Source organism: Myxine glutinosa, unplaced genomic scaffold (genome assembly GCF_964187855.1).
Source record: "Myxine glutinosa unplaced genomic scaffold, kmMyxGlut1.1 SCAFFOLD_2503, whole genome shotgun sequence".
NCBI lineage: Eukaryota > Metazoa > Chordata > Myxini > Myxiniformes > Myxinidae > Myxine > Myxine glutinosa.
This window is the reverse complement of record NW_027618597.1, coordinates 44616-67487: the sequence shown is the minus strand read 5'-3', so window position 1 is coordinate 67487 and position 22872 is coordinate 44616. Positions and strand designations below refer to the sequence as shown.

General features: G+C 47.3%; 1 pseudogene across 1 annotated transcript in view; it reads right to left on the bottom strand.

Annotated features, from left to right (window-relative positions):
• Positions 1-521: 521 nt before the first annotated feature.
• The window catches only part of LOC137432251 (potassium voltage-gated channel subfamily KQT member 5-like), a 58586-nt pseudogene continuing 36235 nt past the window's right edge, over positions 522-22872 (bottom strand). The window contains exons 8-10 of the transcript XR_013621688.1: positions 14293-14424; positions 1467-1602; positions 522-1333 (exon numbers count right to left, since the gene is read on the bottom strand). The product of XR_013621688.1 is annotated as a potassium voltage-gated channel subfamily KQT member 5-like (transcript). The remainder of the gene's footprint in view (positions 1334-1466; positions 1603-14292; positions 14425-22872) is intronic.

The following is a 22872-nucleotide window of genomic DNA, read 5'->3' as shown; positions in this document are numbered from 1 at the left end:
AACCCTAACCCTAACCCTAACCCTAACCCTAATTGAAGATTGAATAAAAAAAGATTGAATAATAATGATTGAAGAGCACCATTCTGTCAACACATTCCTTCAAGGTGAACAACACATCCGCAGGTGGCGCAGACCCATCGGCCGATGGGTCTGCATTGTCATTTCTCGTGCATCCACAGATGGGTCGCCAAACGGGTCAGACCCATCGGCCGATGGGACCGATCCACAGATGGGTTCCAACATATATATATATATATATATTAGATGTGGGAATAGTTGAAAGAGCTGGAGGGGAGGGTGCACTGTAATTTGTGTACAGATTAAGAAGATGTGTTAATTTTCATTTTGCATGAAAGTCTAAGTTGTGTTTATTAAAAGAGAAAAGGCTCCAACTCGTGTAAAAGTGCTAATCACATCAGTGAGACCATACCAAGCCATGCAGAAACAAGGCAAAAGGAGGACGATAAGAACATTCAATTCTTACGATTTGCCAGTTATCAAAGTGTAAAAAGATTGTGACGATTTCAAAACAACTTTATTCAATTTGGGTATCACTTTTGTTAACTTAAGTGTTGTGCTCACAATGCTGTCACTTAAGCATAGTGCCTCTTCGTTCCACCACAATTCACGGCCGACAAGGATTATTATTAGAGATGGGCAGGGTGTTCAGGGGTAAAGAATTTGGCTTCTCCAGCTTCGGTGTGTCCGTTTTCAGCCCCAAGTGGGAGAGAGTAGGCCTGAGAGCACCCGCATGAGGCTGCTGCATGGAAAGCAGGGAAGATCTCTGTGGAGGAACTTTCCTGAAGGAAGTTGTGATCACAGAGACCCTGGCCCGGTCCTGTGATTCACGAGGCTCTGAAGTGCGAGACCAACTGGATAAGCCAGGTCTATGGACAATGCTGGATGGCCTCATCGCATCTTGTTGTGGGTGCTGTATGGAGGCGTGGTACAGCGGAAGACGATCAGAGACATCTAGAGAAGGTTTAATTTCCTGCGTTATATAAAGGAACTGTGGCGCAACTGCCTGGTCAATCTGTGGTGGTTGCTCTTCGCAAACACCTCCATCATTGTACAGCAGAGCAGTCTGAGAAGAGCTTGGACAAAATTGTCCCTCTGTTAAGGGGATGGTAGTATGGAGAGGGAGGTCTTCCCGGTATGAAGAGCAAAGAGTGGGTGGTGAAAGATGGCTGTCCTCCATATCGTCCCCTGTGCTTGGATCAGTGTCACTTCGAATTCCGTTCTGAGGATATTCCACACCTTGGTTTAACTGGAGGTGTCCAGCTTTGTGTTGGAGCTGCAGGAGGATGTCCAGTTTGCTCTCAATCGCTTGAACCTGTCACGTAAAATTTATGAGACATCTTCACACCATGAGGATAGATAGAGATATAAAGAGAGATAGAGAGATATATATCGAAAGAGGTGAGTCGTGAGAAGCTAAAGACAGTGACAGGTATAGAAATGCTCACCTGTTTCTCAACACGAATAACGCGGCCCAATAGGCTGACATCTTCAATGGAATACGGGTCTTGCAGCAAGCAATTCTTGCTGCATTTATCCATGACACCGGTATTTGGACTGCGTATTCCGAAGATCTGCTCCACCCTGAGGAGGCAGCAATCCCTCTGTGACCAATGGCATACAACATTTCTTCCTCAACATTTAAAGAAACATACATTCAGGCCTTTTCCTGCATGAGTAAACTTGTGCAGCTGGTGGTCCATGTAATATATATATATATAACACAGTTTGTGTGTGTGTGTGTGTGTGTGTGTGTGTGTGTGTGTGTGTGTGTGTGTGTGTGTGTGTGTGTGTGTGTGTGTAATGTTACCGATAGATTCCTAAACGGAGAGGCTCACGAACTTGATATTTGGCACAAACATGGCCATTGAGCCTGGGACGATCATGGTCGCCCTAAAAATTTATTTCATAATATTTTTAAACCATATTTTTACCTCAGCGCATTTCAGCGAGGAATATTATGACCGGAATGGCAGAGCAGCGCGCTGATTCGCTCAGAGCGATCACGTGATGTTCCAACTTTGCCGCCATAATCTTACAGTTATGCGTTCGCACGTAATTCCGTTTTTTCACATTTCAGCGAGGAACATTGCCATTCACACCACATAGGTTTTTTTTTCACTTTCATCTGATATTTGTGATTTATTTCAAACAAACTGTATTTCCCATCTACACGGCCATGTACTCCTATTAACGTTATGTAAAGTACATAAATTGTGTGGATTACATCATTTGTGGATGTGATCAATTGCCAGTAACCATCTATATCCCTCCCCTCCCCTTCCCTCCTCCCCCTCCCTCCCGCTCCCCCTCCCCTCCCCTCCCCCTACCCTTCCCCCTCCACCCTACCCTCTCCCGTTCCCCCCCTCCCCTTTCCCCTCCCCTCCCCCTCTCCTCTCCTCTCCTCCACTCCCTTCCCCTCCCCTCCCCCTCCCTTTCCCCCATGCCCCTCCCTTTCCCCCTACCCCTTCCTTTCCGCCCTACCCCTTCCCAATCCCCCTCCCCCCTTCCCTCCCCTCCCCTCCCCCTCCCTTTCCCCCATGCTCCTCCCTTTCCCCCCTACCCCTTCCTTTCTGCCCTACCCCTTCCCCACCCCCCTCCCCCTCCCCCAACACCTCCCCCCCTCCACCTCCCTTTCCCCCATGCCCCTCCCTTTCCCCCTACCCCTTCCTTTCTGCCCCACCCCTTCCCCATCCCCCTCCCATCCCCCTCCCCCACCCTTTCCCCCATGCTCCTCCCTTTCCCCCTACCCCTTCTATTCTGCCCTACCCCTTCCCCACCCTCCACCCCTCCCCCTCCCCCCACTCCTCTCCCCCTCCCATCCCTCCCCCTCCCCTCCCCTCTCCTCCCCTGCCCCTCCCCTCCCCTCCCCTCCCCCTCTCTTCCCCCCTCCCCCTCCTCCCCTGCCCCTCCCCCCTCCCCCTCTCCCTCTCCCCTCTTCTCCCCTCCCCCCTCTCCTCCCGTCCCCCCCCGTTCCCATCCGCTCCCCTCCCACCCCTCCCCCCTCCCACCCTCCCCCTCCCCATCCCCCCCTCTTCTCCCCTCTCCCCCTCCCCCATCCCCCCTCTTCTCCCCTCTCCTCCTCCTCTTCTCCCCCTCCCCCTCCCCCTCTTCTCCCCTCTCCCCTCCCCCTCTTCTCCCCTCCCCCCCCTCTTCTCCCCTCCCCCCCTCTTCTCCCCTCCCCCCTCTTCTCCCTCCCCCTGTTCCCTCCCCTCCCCCTTCTTCTCCCCTCTCCCCCTCCCCCTCTTCTCCCCTCTCCCCCCCCCTCTTCTCCCCTCCCCCCCTCTTCTCCCCTCACCCCCGTTCCCCTCCCCTCCCCTCCCCCCCGTTCCCCTCCCCTCCCCCCCCGTTCCCATCCCCTCCCCCCCCCCGTTCCCCTCCCCCCCCCGTTCCCCTCCCCTCCCCCCCGTTCCCCCGCCCGGCAATGCCGGGTACTTCTGCTAGTAATCCATATTTTGAATAAAGTCTAACTGGTAAACAACTTAAGGTTTGTTTGTTTTAATTTTGGATTGTCAAGTTTGAATCTCATTTTACAGTACAGTCGGACCCTGCTATTCGTGGTGGATATGTTCCTGGAAAATCCACGAATAGCGAAACCCGTGAATAGCGGGGCATTGTTTCAATGGAAAAAGGGGGGGGGATAGGTTCCGGAGTCGTGAAATTCCGTGAATAGAGAGGAACAAACCGCGAATGGTGAGGGAAAATCCACGAATGGTGATGCAAATCCTGAGAATGTCGACGATAATCCGCGAAGGTCGATGAAAGTCCCGGAAATGGTGAGACAAAACGCATGAATGGCGGCAATAATCCATGAAGGTCGATGAAAATCCCACAAATGTATGCCGCAGCATTGTTTCAATGGGGACAAGCGTTACGCCTAGGTCCCCCGTCGGGGAAGTGATGCGAGTTGACAAAGTGGAACACGCAGAAAACATGCTATGATATGATATTTCGCTCACAAGGGTCAGACATACATGGAGGCGGCCATCTTGGATTTTGACGTGGCGACCCAATTTTCAATAGCGTTCTTCCTTATGCCTAGATACACCCACACACCAGAAAGTACTTCGCTTATTTTTCAAGATATTTCGCTCACAAAGTTCAGACGTATATATGGTGGCGGCCGTCCTGGATTTTGACGTGGCGACCCACTTTACAATAGCGGTCTTCCTTATGCCGAGATACACCCACACACCAAATTAGAAGTTGGTACTTCGCTTATCTTTCAAGATATTCTTCTCACAAGATTCAGACATACATGGCGGCGGCCATCTTGGATTTTGACGAGGCGACCCAATTTTAAACAGCGTCTTCCGTGTGCCGAGATACACCCACACACCAGATTAGAAGTTGGTACTTCGCTTATTTTTCGAGATATTTCTCTCACAAGGTTCAGACATATATATGGTGGCGGCCATCTTGGATTTTGACGTGGCGACCCAATTTTCAATAGCGTTCTTCCTTATGGCGAGATACACCCACACACCAAATTAGAAGTTGGTACTTCGCTTATTTTTCAAGATATTCATCTCACAAGTTTCGGACATACATGGCGGCGGCCATCTTGGATTTTGACATGGCGACCCAATTTTCAATAGCGTTCTTCCTTACGCCTAGATACCCCCACACACCAGATTAGAAGTTGGTACTTCGCTTATTTTTCAAGATACTTCGCTCACAAGGTTCAGACATATATATGGTGGCGGCCATCTTGGATTTTGACGTGGCGACCCAATTTTAAACAGCGTTCTTGCTTGTGCCTAGATACACCCACACACCAGATTAGAAGTTGGTACTTCGCTTATTTTTCAAGATATTTCGCTCACAAGGTTCAGACATATATATGGTGGCGGTCATCTTGGATTTTGACGTGGCTACCCAATTTTCAATCGCGTTCTTCCTAATGCCGAGATACACACACACACCAGATTAGACGTCGGTACTTCGCTTATTTTTCGAGATATTTCGCTCACAATTTCAGACATATATACGGTGCCGGCCATCTTGGACTTTGACGTGGCGACCCAATTTTCAATAGCGTTCGTCCTTATGCCGAGATACACCCACACACCAAATTAGAAGTTGGTACTTCGCTTATTTTTCAAGATATTCATCTCACAAGGTTCAGACATACATGGCGGCGGCCATCTTGGATTTTGACGTGGCGACCCAATTTTCAATAGCGTTCTTCCTTATGGCGAGATACACCCACGCACCAAATTAGAAGTTGGTACTTCGCTTATTTTTCAAGATATGCAGGTTACAAGGTTCAGACATACATGGCATCAGACATACATGGCGGCGGCCATCTTGGATTTTGACGTGGGTTGCACCCACACACCAAATTCGAATGCGGTCCTTCGCTTACGCACGCCCGCATGCACGCCCGCATGCACGCACACACGCACGCCCGCACGCACGCACACACGGACGGACGGACGGACACACGGACGGAGGGGAAAGCCATAGTCCCCCTTTCGCTCCGCTGAGCGACGGGGGACAAAAAGGGGGATGTGTTATAGGTACCCAGCGGTTCCCGATTCACAGAGGAAATTTTTTAAAGTTTGAAATGTTTTCGATCAAAAATGCACATGATTACAGCTTCACAAAAAAATGCTTACAAATAAATAAAAGAACAACAACACCAGGTACCATTTCCAATTTATTGAAGGAATGCGCTTACAGTTTATTAAAAGTGCTTAACCAAACCTACTGTGAAAGTAAAAAAACAAAAACACAACACCATCATGTACTGTTTAAAAATTTTCTTTTACGATGATGATGATGATGATGATGATGATGATGATGATGATTTAAAATCCCAAGAATTCCTCGATCTTTGAGGGCGACCCAAATGATGGTGCAACAAAATCCTGCACTAAGGGAGAGCCAGGAGAGCCAGGAGAAGGTGAGGATGCTGGTGCGGACTCTGGTGCGGACTCTGGTGAGGACTCTGGTGAGGACTCTGGTGAGGACTCTGGTGAGGACTCTGGTGCGGACTCTGGTGCGGACTCTGGTGCGGACTCTGGTGAGGACTTGGGTGAGGACTCTGGTGAGGATGCTGGTGAGGACACAGAGGAATGCTGGAGAAGGTGCTGGTGATCTTGAGGTGGAGGGAGCAGGGCTGAATAAATGGGTGATGGGGAGCTGCCTGACATATTGCCCAACATTTCGATGCAGTTCTTTGTATGGGAGAAGCACATCATCCAAGCCCCTCTTGAACTTGAGGTACCTCTCCACGACTGGGTCAGCATCTTCCAACTTGTCAACAAGTGCCCACATGTCCTGCAGCAACTCACCCAGGAACTGAACTGTGAGGTTGGACCTCGGCACCTCTTCCTCATTACTGCCCGCCTCTGCCTCCTCTTCCTCCTCGGATACCTTTGGAATGGCGTCCAACTCGTCCTCGATGAGCGGGTTTAGGGAATGGTTCAGCATCATGGTTTTCAGCGTGAAGTCCCTCGTCTGCGTGTTGTCCTCAATCCATATTCTGAGCGTCTTCTCCATCCTTTCCATGTGGACATTCCAAACATGGGTGACCACCTTCATACTCGATACAGTGCTCACTGAAGCTTTCTCACGAATCGCCTTCTCGTTCTTCCATATGTAGCGAATGGTGGATTCGTTGACGCCATAATGCCTGCCAACAGAGGCCACATGCTCTCCTCTCGAAAGCCGGTCGAGCAGCTCCACTTTCTGGCGAAGGCACATCACTTTCTTCTGCCTCTTGGTGGTCGATGCATCTCCGGCACTGGTCTTGTGCTTGGGAGCCATTATTGAAGGATGAGCAGAGCGAGTCAAAACCACAGGTCGAAGCAACGGGATGAGAACAATGATGGAGATGGAGGACAATCTGTATATATTGTTGTGGTTTTGGAATAAAGGTTAATTCCCCCTCATAGGTAGACGCACCACAACATGAAGCCTCGTGATAGTTCAGTTATTTCAAAGTAAATGTAAGCATAGTCCTTTCCTGTGTTAGTTTTGCGTTGAGTAGGCCAGTGAGCTTAGGTGTTCTTTTAGCGCTGAAATGCCACGCTGCAGGCATGAACAAGTCTACCGAGACCGAAGGGAGGCGTGGCAGGAGGAGTGGCCAGTAAGAACGAGCCACCAATCAGGGCTCGAGGGGAGTGGCTAACCACGACGACCAGAGGCAGGGTTTTGGAACATTCGAGTCGGGCCGGGGCGGAGCCATAAAACCCTGCTCCGAGTCCCCCCACCTCAGTTGAGTTGAGAGTTCCCGGTGAGTTCAGTTGAGAAAGAGAAAGAGTTGAGTTCCCGGTGAGGGCAGTTGAGTGAGACGAGGTCGGTCAGAGTCGTGTGCATGTCAGTTCCCTGTGAGACGAGTTACAGTTCCCCGTGAGAGTGAATTTGGTTGAGCTTGAGAACGCGAGTGGAGCTGCCGAACGAGCGAATTGAATTGCCTATTGTACACAAACTTTCTCCGTGCCCTGCGCTCTGCGCTCTGTGCTGTATTAATCGTGCGCTCGAGAGGACGACCTGCGCTGGGCCACAGACACGCGATTTCCTCCTGCCTGCTTTCGCCTGCTTACGTGCCGTGAACATCGGAGAGCCATGCCGGGAGAGCTGCCCCAGAGCGACTGACGGCGAAGCGCGCTTGGCGCGTGAACATTCTCCTCTTCTTCTCCCCGTGTGCGTGAGTGGGCCCGTGTCTGGGGATAAGTAAGATCGATTAAGCTCTGCTCTGTGTCCCCTTTCCTCCTTCATTCTGAATTATAGTACAGTGTAAATAAATCGTGTTATTCCTCTGATTTGACCGTCCTGTCCCTTCCATCCATTGGCTTCGCATGGTACGAATAGAACCGCTCGAATCGGGTTCCAATAAAAGTAACAGCACGAGTCACGTGGTACGCATACCGCACGGGTGTACTCGATTAAGCGTGGCTTGTGCGAGGTTCGGTCCCCACTTTCGTGGCAGCGTGGGTCAAAGGTACGTGCGAATTTGAACCGATACCCTTTTTCACATTTGCCCGGAAGTGGCGATTCGGCCTCGCGGACCCGAAGACCCAGGGGGGGGGGGGGGGGGGGGGGGAAGAGGTTTAATCCCCCCTTTGTAACGGGAACGGGCTTCGGGAGATCCGCAACAATATGTAGGATTGCGAACATTGTGGGTATCTGCAGGAGCCCACTGTTTGTGGGAGATGTTATCGGATGATGCCGTATCGAGCGTGTCTGCTAATTTCAATAATAGATTTAATGAAACATTTGCATTCTATAACTCGTGGAGGATAACATGTTTTAGTCGCTGATGGAACATCCCCCGAAGCGTTTTCATTGTGTAACATCTCTGATGATGCTTTACCATAAATTGCAAATTGTAATCGATTTAATGAAGCGTTTGCATTCTATAATTCACGAAGTTGCCTTGTCTACACATCTGGTGGGATATCCCGCGAAGCTCGCTTACAGTGCGCCTAAAATTCGCGCCCTCGAAAGCCATGAAAACACAAATCACACAGCAGTGAATTTACGGGACTGTACTGTACAGTATAAGCTGGTCATGCTCACGGCTTGTACAAGATGTTTTTTTTTGTGGGGGCCTAAAACAACTTCCCTACACCCACTAATGGGGTCAGGGATCATTTAATATTACCTATCACATAGTTACGTTTGTTATTACCATTAGTTTAATGGTTTAAAATCAGTGTTGATAGACCAGTGTTGAATCAGTGATTGTGTAGTTAGAAATCCCAAATATTTCACATTCCTAAATATCAATTCCACATTTCTATCATTTCACATTCCTTTCCACAAACCATCTCCTGCACATATAAATATATATATATGTATATATATATATATATATATACACACACACACACACACCTTTTATAGTTAAAGATGATTACAAACTCAGTTTTTTGCACATATTTGAAGGCCTGGTTGTCAAAAATGTTTAGATAGGTGTGCACATTTTATTCTTCCTTTCTTTTGTTTTTAACTGCTACGTTGTCCCTTCTGGTTAAAGATAAACATTGAATATGCTCATGGGCGGACTGGCCATAGGGCATTTGGGCATTGCCCGGTGGGCTGGGACCGCTGGGTAAAAAATGGGCCGCTGGGCTGGATAAAAAAAACTGCTGAAAATTTTTTTGTCACGGAAAACTTCTGGCTCTGCCTCCATCCCCGGGGATTCCCCGCTAAATATCAAAAGTTCAAAAGGTCAAAAGGTCATTATAATTACTAGCAACGGTACCCGCCCAGTAACACGTACCAGAGAAAACAAATCGTTTGCGCAATGGGCTCTCCAATATTCGATGTGTTCAAGGTTTGAATTACGTAACGTAACGTTTGTGACGATGTTTGTGACTTTTGTGTTCACGGTAGTGTTTGATGTGACGATGTGAACATAATTTCGTCATGTTTTTCGTTTTTATTTTCGTAATTGTTTTATGAACGTTTAATGAGCGTAAGAATAATGTTTAATAATCATTAGATGAATGAATGAATGTTATGAATAATGCCATGGCGTCGCGTTGGCAGCAGTGACAATATAAAAATGTTTGCCAAGAACTTCACAGAGAGAAAAGGAACTTTTATCAGCAATGTCGTGTATCCTGAAGTTCTAAGCTGAAGAAGAGGTGCCGTACAAAATCATTCAATTTTTTTTCCTAAAGAAAAGCGAACAGTTGATATCACTAATCACGATTTGAAACACGATGGAATAATATTTTCCGATATGAACAGTGATGTGGTTTTTTTATTGAAATTCTAAAAATACTGTTTACATTTTGATGATTTGTGTGTGATATTTAACGGATGTTAAAATAAATCGCGCCTCCAAATTGAAGCCCCGCCCTTAGGGCGGGCACCGTTGCTCGTCATATATAATGGCGACTCAACAATTTTTACCGCTTTGCTTTGAAGAACGGGAATGAAGGGGGAGGAGCGTGTTAACATGTCTGGTTGAAGGCTGTGGGCTGTGAGGTGAGGGGGTTTTAAGCCAGATTTTAGTCTTACAGCCGCCATGTTGGTGCTCACTGTCACTGCGATGCGAAGCGAAAGACGCCTCAGAGCTGGTACATTCACAATCGCTATGTTGTACGTACTCCCGATACGGGTTTCCTTCATTGTAAAAACTACCAAATCAACAGTAAAAAGGATTTTTGAGCCGATAGGCCAAGTAAGTTTAGATAGGTCCACTGACTACTGATCTAGTATCTATCTATAATTCCAGTAATCTCTGTGTGTCTGTGTGTCTGTGTGTTTGTGTGTTTGTGTGTTTGTGTGTTTGTCTGTGACCGCTGTTTCTCGACAACCACGGGTCCGATATACTTGAAACTTGCCAGGTATATTGCTGGGGACCCGAGGATGTGCCTTTTCAAGGTTTCATATTAATCGGACAAGTAGTTACCGAGCTATGGCGATTTCTTTACCAAACTCCGCAAGCCGTTCGCTTTGGACCAAACCATTTCATGTAAATAGAGGGGGGGGGGATTGTCACCGTACTCGCAAGCCGTTCGCTTTGGACCAAACCATTTCATGTAAATAGAGGGGGGGGATTGTCACCGTACTCGCAAGCCGTTCGCTTTGGCTTTGCGAATGGACCAAACCATTTCATGTAAATAGAGGGGGGGGGGGATATAATTTTAGATATATATATAGTACGGGCATGCCCTAGTTGATAACAATGTCGCGAACTGACTTACGATGCTAATTATTATTATTATTTTCAGCATCTGCATCTGTAACCAACAATGGATAAAGCAAACCAGAAGAGAAGAAAAGGAGGTGCTGAGAAGGAACGTGATCGAAAGAAAAAGAAACTGTCAGATAGTGCTTCAAAGTGCAGAAACCTTTTGGATCTGTTCAAGAGTACTAATACTGGGCCTGGTGAAGTCAGTGAACACGGGGATAAGGATACTGAATCGGTAGCTGGACCATCAGCAGCTGAATTGGTAGATGATCAATTGGCAGCTGAATCAGTAGATGACCAATTGGCAGCTGAATCAGTAGATGACCAATTGGCAGCTGAATCGGCAGAATTGGTGCAAATTGGTGAACACGAACAGGTGCGGTCAGCTGAGAGAGATGTACCTGCTGCAGCTGCTGCACTTGCAGAGGAGGGATACCCCTCGATTAACTACTTTAAGAAACCATGTAGAGATGAAGATTGCTTGCTGTTTTGGAATTACCACCCTAATCAAAAAACTGACAACCGAGTGGTCAAGAGGTGTTTCATGCGAAAAGATGGTACAAACAGATGGTGGTTGTCATACAACAAGGACAATCATTCTCTTCACTGTTCAGTGTGCTTAGCGTTTTCCAGCACCTCAGACTGGTCCACGTTCATCGAGGGAATGACTGACTGGCGACATGTACATACACGTGTTGAAGACCAGGAACGCTCTTCTTTTCATTTGAGATGCTCTTCAGCATACCTGGTAGATCGACAACAGTCCAGCGTTTCTCACCTGCTCGCACGTAGCCATCATGATGAGGTTAGAAAGACACGACAAGTGATGGAAAGAGTTGTGGATGTGGTCAAACTCATTGGTAAGAGGGGACTGAGCTACAGAGGAAGTAATGAAGAAGCAGCATACACACTTGTCAATGAGGAGATCGACCATGGTACATTTCTGGAAGTTGTAAAACTACTTCGGAAGTATGATTCCTGCACAGCCGATCATCTCTCTCACATTGTCCAGAACAGCAAGAAGCAACATGAGAAGGCAAAGAGTTCACGAGGTCGAGGCTCCTTGGTAACTTTGCTGTCTAAAACTACAGTGAATTATGTTATCACAGTTATCCGGGATAAGATACGTCGGTGGATTTCTGAAGAAGTAACAGACATGTTTGCTGTGGAAATTGATACCACTCAAGACATCTCAACACAAGACCAGTGCTCTGTTGTTCTTAGATATGTTGATAGCACTGGCACTATCCAAGAAAGATGAGTGAGTGTGGTGAATGAAATGTGAGGAATCTACTGGCGAAGCTTTTGTGCAACTCGTTTCTGAAGTCTTGTTAGGACTGAATCTTGGCCTCAAGAACTGTGTTGGAAACTCAACTGATGGTGCAGCAAACATGCAGGGGCGCTACAAAGGCTTCAGTACTCTGCTATTAAAGGAAGCTCCAATGCAGATCCATGTTTGGTGCCACGCACATGTGTTAAATCTCGTTGTGACCGAAGCTACAAGTGTTGTGGTGACTAGCGCATCACTGTTCTCACTACTGAATGACATTGCAGTATTCTTTCGGGAATCTTATCAGCGAATGAACATCTGGAGTCGACACTCCACTACTGTGAAACGAATGGGAACTATCGGAGAAACTAGATGGTGGTCAAAGGATGCCGCCTTGAAGAAGGTTTTTGGTTCATTCAACAATCCAACTGGAGCGCTTTTCATGGAAGTTATCACCACTCTTAATGCCATACTTGTTGCTGACCAGATCCAAGCAGCTGTTAAGGCCAAGGTGAAGGGATACATTGCCAGTCTCCTGCACTTTGAAACAATTCTGACTGCACAAGTATATCTGCATGTATTCTCCCACACTACAGCACTCTCCAACTATCTACAAACTGTGCAATTGGATCTGCAGACTGTGCACCGGATGGTGGATGAATTGCTAGAGAATATGCAGATGCTTCGGGATGACTTCCAAGCTTGTCATGATGCAGCTGCAAAGTTTGTTCAATGGGCTAATGACCAGCTGGATGAAATGGATGTAAATCTTGTTATGGAAGAGTCCCTTCCTATAAAACGGCAAAGACAGCACAAACGTATTGATGGCGAACTGTCCATAGATGAGGCTACATCAGCTTCTGGCCCAGTAAAGAAGTATCGCATTGAAGTGTACAATCGAATAGTGGACACTATTGTGAGCATGGAAGAAGTTTCGGGAATTGAGTGGCGTGCTGATGATGAGGGGAGTGTCGTTGAAGCTGAAGGGAAAGGTGTATGCTGCATGTGTGAGAAGTGTTATGATTTATGGGAGCGAGACATGGGTAATGAACGTAGAGCAGCAACGAAGGTTGGAAAGGGTGGAAATGCGAATGGTTTGACGGATGTGCGGAGTATCGTTGAGAGAGAGGAAGACAAATGATGAATTGCGAAAGATGATGGGAATAGAGCCTGTGATCGATGCTGTGAAGAGGAACAGGTTGAGATGGTTTGGTCATGTGTTGAGGAAGGATGAAAGTGACTGGTTGAGAAGAGTGATGGAAATGAATGTAGAAGGAAGTAGAAGACGGGGAAGACCGAGAAAGACTTGGCTAAAGATGGTGGAAGAAGAAATGCGGGCAAGGGGGTTAACAAGGAGAGATGCAGAAAATAGGGCAAAATGGAGAAGATTGTCATGGGGACCGCAAGGCTAACCCCCGCTCTAGCAGGGAAAATGGCCTTTAAAATGCATGTTGTTGTTGTTGTATTGTGAGCAGCATTGAGCAGCGATTTGACAGATCAGCAACATCAAGATTGTATGCTGATCTCTCACTTCTTCACTCAAGGAACTTTGATCAAGTGACATCGGGAGCTATGGAAGAGCTGCACAAACATTTGCTGAGATTTGATGATGGTGTCACTGCGGAACAGCTACGAAAAGAACTGCGAAGCCTTGGAGAACAATGGTCAACACTGAGACAATCAGTAGCAGATGCTTATACAGTGCAGGAGGACAGTGAGTCTGAACAGGACAGGAAGACTCTGCCAAGTACATGCAAGTCATGTAAAGCCTGTCCTCTCTGCTGCTACAAGGTGCTCCTCAAGTTGAACCTCTTCACTGATGTCTACAAGAGCATTGGGCTTGCCTACAAGCTGCTGCTAACGCTGCCTGTGTCACAAGTGGCATGTGAACGGTCTTTCTCTGCTTTGAAGAGAATCAAAAGCCGTCTGCGAAGTCCAATGACACAAGAACATCTTGAGGCGTTCATGTTGATGTCTGTGGAAAAATGGAACCTGGCCAAACTTGACACTAAGGATATCATTGATGGTGTGCCTGCCAGAAGCAGCGAACTGCGCAGGCACCGACTCTCTCTGACATGACATGTGCTTGTGTTACTGAAAATAAATTTAATTTTTAGTGGATTTTTTTTTTTCAAGCATTTCGTCTCTTTCCTCAGATAAGCAACATATAAATGAATAATGGGCCGACCGAGGTGAAGGCTGCCCGGGCCGGTTTTAAGACCCAGTCCGCTACTGAGTATGCTTCAGAAAGTTATAAATTAACAAATTGCAAGTGCAGTGTATGTTCATTTCATATTTTAAAAATGGCAATCACAATATGCTTGTACATAGATGTTTGAGGAACCACCTTCCTTGAAGACTCTTGACCCGGCTGAGCATATCCAGGTGCCCAGCAGAATACTGCTCAATCACATCCTTCACATCGTACGGACGTAGAGTTTCCTTGAACTTTTTTTTTGCCACGAAAAACTTCAACAACCTAAACAGAAACAATGAAAGTTCATTAGAGAACTCAGACACCAAGCTCCCCCCCTGCGGTTTCAGAGTGATTGGTCAGAGTATTCAGCACTCTTTATGGCAGAATGGGACATGGTTATTTTTTGTGATTTTATTACATAGTTGTTGTGATGATTTTGGCTACGGTGCATTGTATTCACTAGCAACGGTACCCACCATACGGGCGGGGCTTCAATTGGGAGGCCCAAATGAAAAGGCAAAATATCGGAAATTGAAGGCTTTTTAATTTATTTTAAACGATTTAAGTAAACATCCATAAAATCATATCACATGCAAATCATCAAAATCTAAACAGTATTTGTAGAATTTCAATAAAAGCCACATCACAATGTCTCAACATGTCTCAACAATGGATGGAGGTCCTCAATGCCAAACAGGAAATTAGAGCTGTCTCCCTCGACATATCACGTGCCTACGATACGGTCTGGCACCCCGCTCTGCTCACCAAACCTCTCCTCCTTTGGTATCCATGGAAATCTCCACGCATGGCTGGCGGACTTCCTCTCTCGTCGTAGTCAACGTGTGGCCCTGAATGGGTTTCTCTCATCTCCTCTTCCTGTTCAGGCTGGAGTTCCCCAAGGCAGTGTTCTGGGCACTGTGCTTTTTCTGGTCTTCATCAATGATCTCTCTGACTCTCTTGAAAATCCTCTCTATCTCTTTGCTGATGACTCCACTCTCTGCCGCTCCATTCCTCATCCCTCAGATCGGCAGTCTGCAGCCTCCTCACTCTCTGCAGACCTGGACAAAATCACAGACTGGGCAAACAAGTGGAACATGTCTTTCAATCCTGACAAATCTCACACTTTTACGATGTCTCTCCGAAAAGACCGACTGGACAACCCTCCCATCTACTTTCTGAATAATCCTCTCCAAGAAGTTTTGTCACTCAAGCTTTTGGGTCTCACTATCTGCCATGATCTTTCCTGGGAAAACCACATTTCCAAGCTGGCCTCCAAAGCCAGTCGCCGACTGGGAAACCTCCATCGTGCGAAGTCCTTCCTTGGCACACCTGAGCTCCTCACCACATACAAGGCTTTCATCCGCAGCTCAATGGAATACTGCTCTCCCCTCTGGGCTGGTGCTCCTGCCTCACACCTAGCTCGTCTTCACGCTGTTGAAACCAAAGCGTTCAGAATCATTGGAATCTCCCGCGATGACGCTATTTCCGAGGGCCTTTCACTTACTCACCGCAGGCAGGTTGGTGGTCTTTCCGTCTTCTACCGACTCCTCTCCGGCCTTGCTCCCCCAGCTCTCTCTGGGCTCTGTCCCCCAAATATTCCTGCAGGTCGCACAAGATCTGCCTGCAACCCTCTTATGGTTAAACTGCCAAAATCAAGACTCTCTGCTCACCTTCACTCCTTCATTCCTCTTTTCTCCCGCCTCTGGAACAAACTCCCTCACTCTCTTCAATCCCACTCCTCCCTCCAGGTCTTTAAAACGGCTGTTCACCACCATCTCTTATCTTCCCCAATCCAAAACCTTGATCTTTTCTACCCCCGCTAATTTCACCCCAAATCCACTTTTTTGAGGTGACTTTTGTCTTCTTTCCTGGAAGTCCTTGGTGTCCTTGCGTTTTATACCTATCCTGCCTCCCCCCAGGCCCTCTCCCTCCTAAACATCTCTGGATGTCCCTGCTCTCAAATGTTGTGCTTGTGTGCTTCCTCCCCTTCTCTCCCCATCTTGTCGACCGCTCCCCTTTTTATATACTTTGTTTGCTTGTTTGTTTGATTTGTTTGTTTGATAAATGTTAGCTCTTTCACGAGCCTCGACTCTGTATCCAAAAAATAATAATAATCACTGTTCATATCGGTAAATATTATTCCATCGTGTTTGGAAAAACTGGAAAATTTGAAAAATTGGAAAATTGAGGGGAAAAAATGGAAAAACAATATAGCCTATTTTACTCCAGGGGGTCCCAGGATTACCCACCCAAAATTTTGTTTTGATCGGTTCAGCGGTTTTTGTGGTATCTGGGAACAGACGGACAGACGGACATTTGGTGAATTATAGTGAGATTACTGCTTAAAGTTGCATTACTAGTGGGGGGGCCAATGTTTTCCCGTTGAATTCAAATGTTAATTTGTGGACACTGGTTGGGTTGTCTTTAGGGATGATAGAAGTTGTAGAAAAAATATGTCTCCATTTTTTTCAAGTTCTTTATAGCGGCCATTTTGGATTATCAAAATGGCGTTTGTTGAAAACCGAAATTGTCATTATCTTGGCTTCTAAATGACCTAGAGTGTTAATTTTGGTGTCCAAATGTACATATTTGCGGATACTTAATCCAATAAACACACATTTATACACCTACATATGATCAAAAGGGTTCTTATGGCAGCCATCTTGGATTTTCACGCACTTATGCCAACACATATATATATTTTTTTCCATCATTTTCACTTCTAAATCACATAAAGGCTGGACTTTAGTGTTCAAATGTACACTTATAATGTCTTTGTGCAATATTTTTAGTTGGCAGTGTTCATTGTTACATTGAAGGATCTCCATCCTCCTCATCATCAGTGTTATCGATTCCCATGGGGCGCTCCTGACCCGTGTTACCACACACCTCTTCATCTGCCCCACACATACACATCTCAGAACAGTTGAGATGCTGAGACCTGCATGAGCAGTGAGACATGCATTGGGTCTTCTTGCAGTTACATTTGATTAGATGTGTGATGGCAGCTGGGGCTGGAGGGTCCTTGGTTGTGATGGGCACCAGCTGATCTCCTTCTGCTCTCCATCCATGTTCTGTTGGTTGTGGAAGCTGGGGGTCCGGTACATCAGCCTGATGCCACACCATGGCCTGGAAATGTGCACGAGCAATGGCTTCATGTAAAGCTCCCCGTGTTGGTGGCAGCTTCTGTGCCTCTAGCTGTTTCTTGGTAAACAGTCTCCACCTCAGCTTGCCCACATCCACAACTGTAGTACGAGGCTCATACAGCTGGCATACAAATGCCTCAATGTCACTTTCTGTGTCAGCTCTCAGCTCCTCAGAGGCCCCAAGGTCATGAAACGCAGATACCACCTCAACAGAGCACCTATTGAGGGCTTGCCAACATGTGAGCTTTCCCTTGCCGGCAAACCGACCAGTCTGGTCTGCTCCCGTGAATGCATGGAATCCTGGTAGGGCTGCAGCCTTCCTGACACCAAGTTCATGTACTATTGGTTCCAGTGAGATTTGCCTCTTCTTGTTCCCCACACCCGTGATGAAGTATGTGTCTTTGCATAGTTCATGGTACCGGTGGAGTGCTAGGATGAATACATCAGTATCAGGTGACTGAATGTACAGCTGTGTTGCACCTCTTCGGACGGCATCTAGACTGTGAAGAAAGATCCTCGTATCAGCCTCCTCCTGGGAGCTACGGAGATGCTGTACATCCATGCAGTTGGAGAAGACATCCTGCCTTGAAGTGACGATGAAGACCTTGGTAGTCCCCTCAAAGTGACACAGAGCTTTCTTTGCCAGATAGACAGTTAGCTCATCTTTGGTGTTGGTGTGCGACAGGAACTGTTTTGCTGTCAGTTTCCCAATCGGGGTGCTGTCTTGAACGTGGTAAGCAGTGGGCGGCTTGCCACCTTGGCGCCTCTCCCGTGTGGCCTCTTTCAGTGAATTTGGCAGATCATATCGGTCAAACACGAGGTGGACTTCATCATACCCGTTGGTCTTGCAGTCCAGTGTTGCATTGAAATGGCCAGCCCACTGGGCACATGTTTTGACCCATTGTGGCTTACCCATTGCTTGCACTAATGCCATGCCGTCTATGACAGTCACCTTCTTGGGAGGGGGTGGAGTATGTTCAGGATTGTCGTCGTCTGGCTGCTGACCAGTGCCAGTTGACTTCTTGGGTAGATCTTCTAGGATGCCCATGAGCTTGCTTTTGTCTGTGCATGGTAGTAGTGTCCCAGCCATTGCAAAGAGGGTTCGTGGAAGCGCGGTGAATTCATATTGACCTATGGCATCCTTCAAGTTGATCTCTGGTCGTGAGCGGGCCACGATCAGCATGCGCGCAAACAGTGACCTGTCGTCTTTCAGCTCTACAACCTTGTCTGCCAGTTTGTGCTTCACAGCTTTCCTGGCACTCTTCCACATCTTCAGTTTGACCTTTCCCATTCTGGCCCAAAGGTTGATTTCATTTGTGTTGATGCGCTCTGCAACAAACGTGTTATACGCTTTCTGACCAATCTCATCTTGGTTGCAGACATCCTTCTGTACTTCAGCTGGCATCACCACCTTGGTGATGATAGTCGTCAGGTCTTCACCCTCATGCGTCATGGGATTCATGGACTCTCTGATCACATTCTTCAGTCGACGAATGTTGTCTTCCTGCCGAGCCCAGACTGTGGTTGATAGGTCGTGGTGCTCCTTGCGTGTAGCTGATTGTGAGCCAGCCATCTGACGGGCTTCTTCAGCAAGCCTACTCAGCTCTGGTGCTGTCAGAAAGAACCTTTCGCGGGCACTGGCATTCTGGGTAATGCCCACAATACCCCCTGTCACCTTCATGATCCTGTTGATGTGCTCCAGTGCATGGTCCACACCTACAGCACAGAAGGGGATTTCATTCTTATGGACACTGAAGTTCCCATCCATGAACTCTTGGTAGATCCCTGGATCTGTCATCTTCAGGGCCTTCATCTCTGCAAGGTACCGGGGAGTCAGCCTGGCATATTTCTGTTTGTCATGTGCAAAGAAGTATATGCACATCTCATCCAGTGAAGACAGGTGAAGCTCAAATTGTCCATCACGGGTGGCACGGATGAATGTGTATATCAGCATTATCATCCGCATGTAGCGTCGCACAAACTTGAACAGTGGACTCTTGGCTTCTTTCCTCTCATCAAACTTTGCCATGGCCTCCAGGACTTCGTTTGACTCGAGGACAGCTAGCATGTTGTTCTGCGCGCTTGTCATCTCCTCTCGGTTGTGTAGATGACAGCTCTGGGCAACCTGTTGTGCTGACTGGGTACATGGGCCCCTCAGATGGGGATGCTCTTGGAAGAATTCGTCCACATAGAGGTCGAAGAGGGCTTGGACAGTGGTGATGTGGGCCTCCAAAGCCCTCTTCATGTGCTTGGCTTCCAGTATTTGTCTGGTCGTTGTTGGGCCATAGATATCAGCCTCAGACCAAGCCTCGTCAAGACCACTGTCCTCTATGGCATTCCCAGCAGCCCTCAGTGCAGCCATCACAGTGTGCATCTCCCCTAGTCGCAGTACCCACTTGCCTTTGCAGTCATCTCTGGTCATCTCCAGCTGTTTGGCTCGCTCATACAGGGCCATGTCTAAGGTGATCACTGTCTTCCTATCGGGACCCATGACCATCCAGTTGATTTGCTGTGTCTGTTTCAAGACTGTTATCAGTGTTTGCCATTCATGGGCTGGTGCTGCTACCAATGGCAGGGCGTTGACCTCTGTCAGAGGCTTCGAAGAGGAGAGCAGTGAGTTGTAGGCTGTCCAAGTTGGGATATCGTGATGCTTGATCCTACTGCCAGGTGGTTGTTTTGGATCGTGGACGAGTGACCCAACAGGGTCAGCATGCTGGGGTTCTGCAGCTTGCAGCTGGTCATCTGGTGGGATGATGTCGTCTTGTACGTCCTCAGCTTCAGCTGTTCGCATGATTGTGCGTGAAAGTAGCCACACTGTGTCCGTCGCAGAGTACGGCTTGGTGACATCTGGGTTTGACCGTGTCTTGAAGCTATATGTGGTACCTGTGGCAGATTGTTTGTTTGGTGCTTGGCAAGGAACAAAGTCTGGAGCAGTCAGAACCTTGAGTGAGCGGTGTCTGGCCTTTCGGTCATGTAGTGTCAGTGTTCTATGTTCATCTGTGGAGGGTGCATGTTCCCGTCGTTGGTAGAGTGCCCAGGCTGTAGCATGGAGTGTCCGCTTCCCATCAGGTGTGTCTTCATTGAAGTCACTGTTGTCCACTGCAAAGAAGACAAACGTCCCTATGCGCATGGTTCTTGGAAAGTATACACCCTGTTCTGTCGTAGACTCTATGACTGAGTTGGCCAGCTGTGTCTCCAACCGCAAGATCCGACTATAATCAACAGACAGACCGAACCCATGCAGGAAATCCAGAAGCTTCTTGTTTCTGGTGGACTGATGGACTACAATGGCAACGGCAAGCTGCTGTGGCCATTCTAAGTGATGGCGGAATGGTGCATCTGGCTCTTTGGGCTTGTACGTGACTTGGCGTTTTGACTTGTAGCCGTACATGATGTTCTGACTGATGGTTATAACATCTCGATGAATAGTGGCTGAGCGCATAGTCTCTGGCTCAATGCTCGTGGCTGGTCCTTCCAGTAGCCAGCGGAGGAAAGCATAGAGTACTTTGGGTACATGCTTTTCAGCATCATCAGTGTTCATTTCTCCTTCAAATTGCCATGGGTGCTTGTTCTGACAAGCAATGGCACTGCGGAGAACAGAGGCACTCTCAAACAGTTGTTCGATGTTTTTTTCATTTGTCTTCGTCATTGCATCTTCGACAGCTGCATCACGCACGGCAGTGGAGAATACACAGTCTGACTCGTTTCGACGTTTTGGTTTCATGAAGTGAACGTCATCAATGTGAGAGTTGATTTTCTCCTTCATGCCTTGGGTAGTAGGTGATGGGACATTGTGCACACCATTATTGTCAAGAATCCTGGAGTAAACCGACTTCAGGTCAGACATGTTGAGAATTTCACCAGCTTGGAGTAGAGAGCGAACAAGGCTGACAAACTCAATGTCTGCGGCTATTTTGATAACATTAGTTTCTTGCAGTATGTGTTCTTTGTCATCACTTGATGTCCCACTCTTGGGAGCACGTTGGACATTCTGCACCCAGCATGGGAGATGATACTTGACGTCGATCGCATGAGCATCATGTGCACTGATGGCAGCACTCAGCTGAACTTTCCACTTGTGGTTGCTGCCTTCTTCAACAGCTTTCTTCAGCTGTTTACCTGCGTTGAACGTGCATACAACATGTACACTTTCCTTAGTGACCTCTTGACAGAAGAAACAAAGGTCTCTGTTGAATGGAGTTGATGATGAACGTGTGAAGCGAAGAGTCTCGTCTTGCGTAGAACCTGAGGTACTTGCAGCGGCAGGTGCAGAAGAAGGACGTCCACACCTCTTATGAAGATGCTGGGTGTCGCCATGTTCGCAGGCTTTCTGGTGGCGAACTCTAGCACGCTCCAGGTGAGCAGTGTTGCATGTAGATCCATAACATGCCCGGTGCCACTTTGCTTTATTGTTCCTCAAGTCAGTGGCAGTGAAACAGCTTAATCGTTCGCTGATCTGTTTGAAGTCGGCATCACCATATCGTGCCCTCTCCTGGATGAACTGGAGAAACTTTGCATATGAGCCCAGTGCTGGCTCAGTCACTAGTGCACCTTGGGGATCCTGGCACTGAATGCAAAGTGTGAAATCAGTTTCTTTCTTGGTTTTCTTGCTTTTTGGCTCCATCATAGCTCAGGGTCACGAATCTGGAACATACAAATAACAAATAACAATTAAGATAGATGTGCATTAAGTTAGATTTTGGACACTGGTTCGGCTGTGCCATAAAAACCTATTTTTATCCCTTGTAGGTTATTAAAGAAGGTTTCATTCAATTCTCTATCCCCAAAAATGTACAACTGGACACCAGAATCGAAACTCTAGGTCATTTAGAAGCCAAGATAATGGAATTTTACGTTTTCGACATCCGCCATTTTGAAAATCCAAAATGGCCGCCATAAAGAACTTGAAACAATTGGAGACATATTTTTTCTAGAACTTATATCATCCCTAAAGACAGCCCAACCAGTGTCCAAAAATTAACAAGCAATTTCACCGGGCATTTCAATCTGCTACATTGGCCCCCCCACTATACAGATAGTAATGGATTAGCAGGCAATTGAAGCATGTGGTCTATAAGGTATAGAAGCACGTGATCTATAAGGCCGTCATAGCTGTGGCTAGTTGAGAGCGGTCATTAGATAAATCATTTTTCAACTAGGATTGCATTGGTTAATGGGCAGTGCAGGTAAAGAAAGGTAGTTGAAAATATGATTGGGAAACGAGTCAACAGAGAGTGAGTCAATTGGGAAGCAACAAGAATAGAGGATGGTTATAAGTGTTGTGGTAAAGCTTTGATACCATTTTCTTTGTCTTATTTTACATCATTGAGGCTCGTGGAAGAGCTGGTACACTGAATGTATCAGGACGTAACAAGACAAAAGAGGAGGACTTGGACAAACAATGGGTGTGGGGAGGAATGAGGGGCAGGAAAGGGCAAGATTAATCCAGAAGGAAACTCACAGGAGGGAAAAACCTGGAAGTTTGGAAGAAGAGCTTGGGGGGAGGAGGGTGTTAAAGAGTGTAGAAAAGATCATGGTTTTGGAATGGGGATGATCTGAGATGGTGGTGAACACCCGTCTTGAA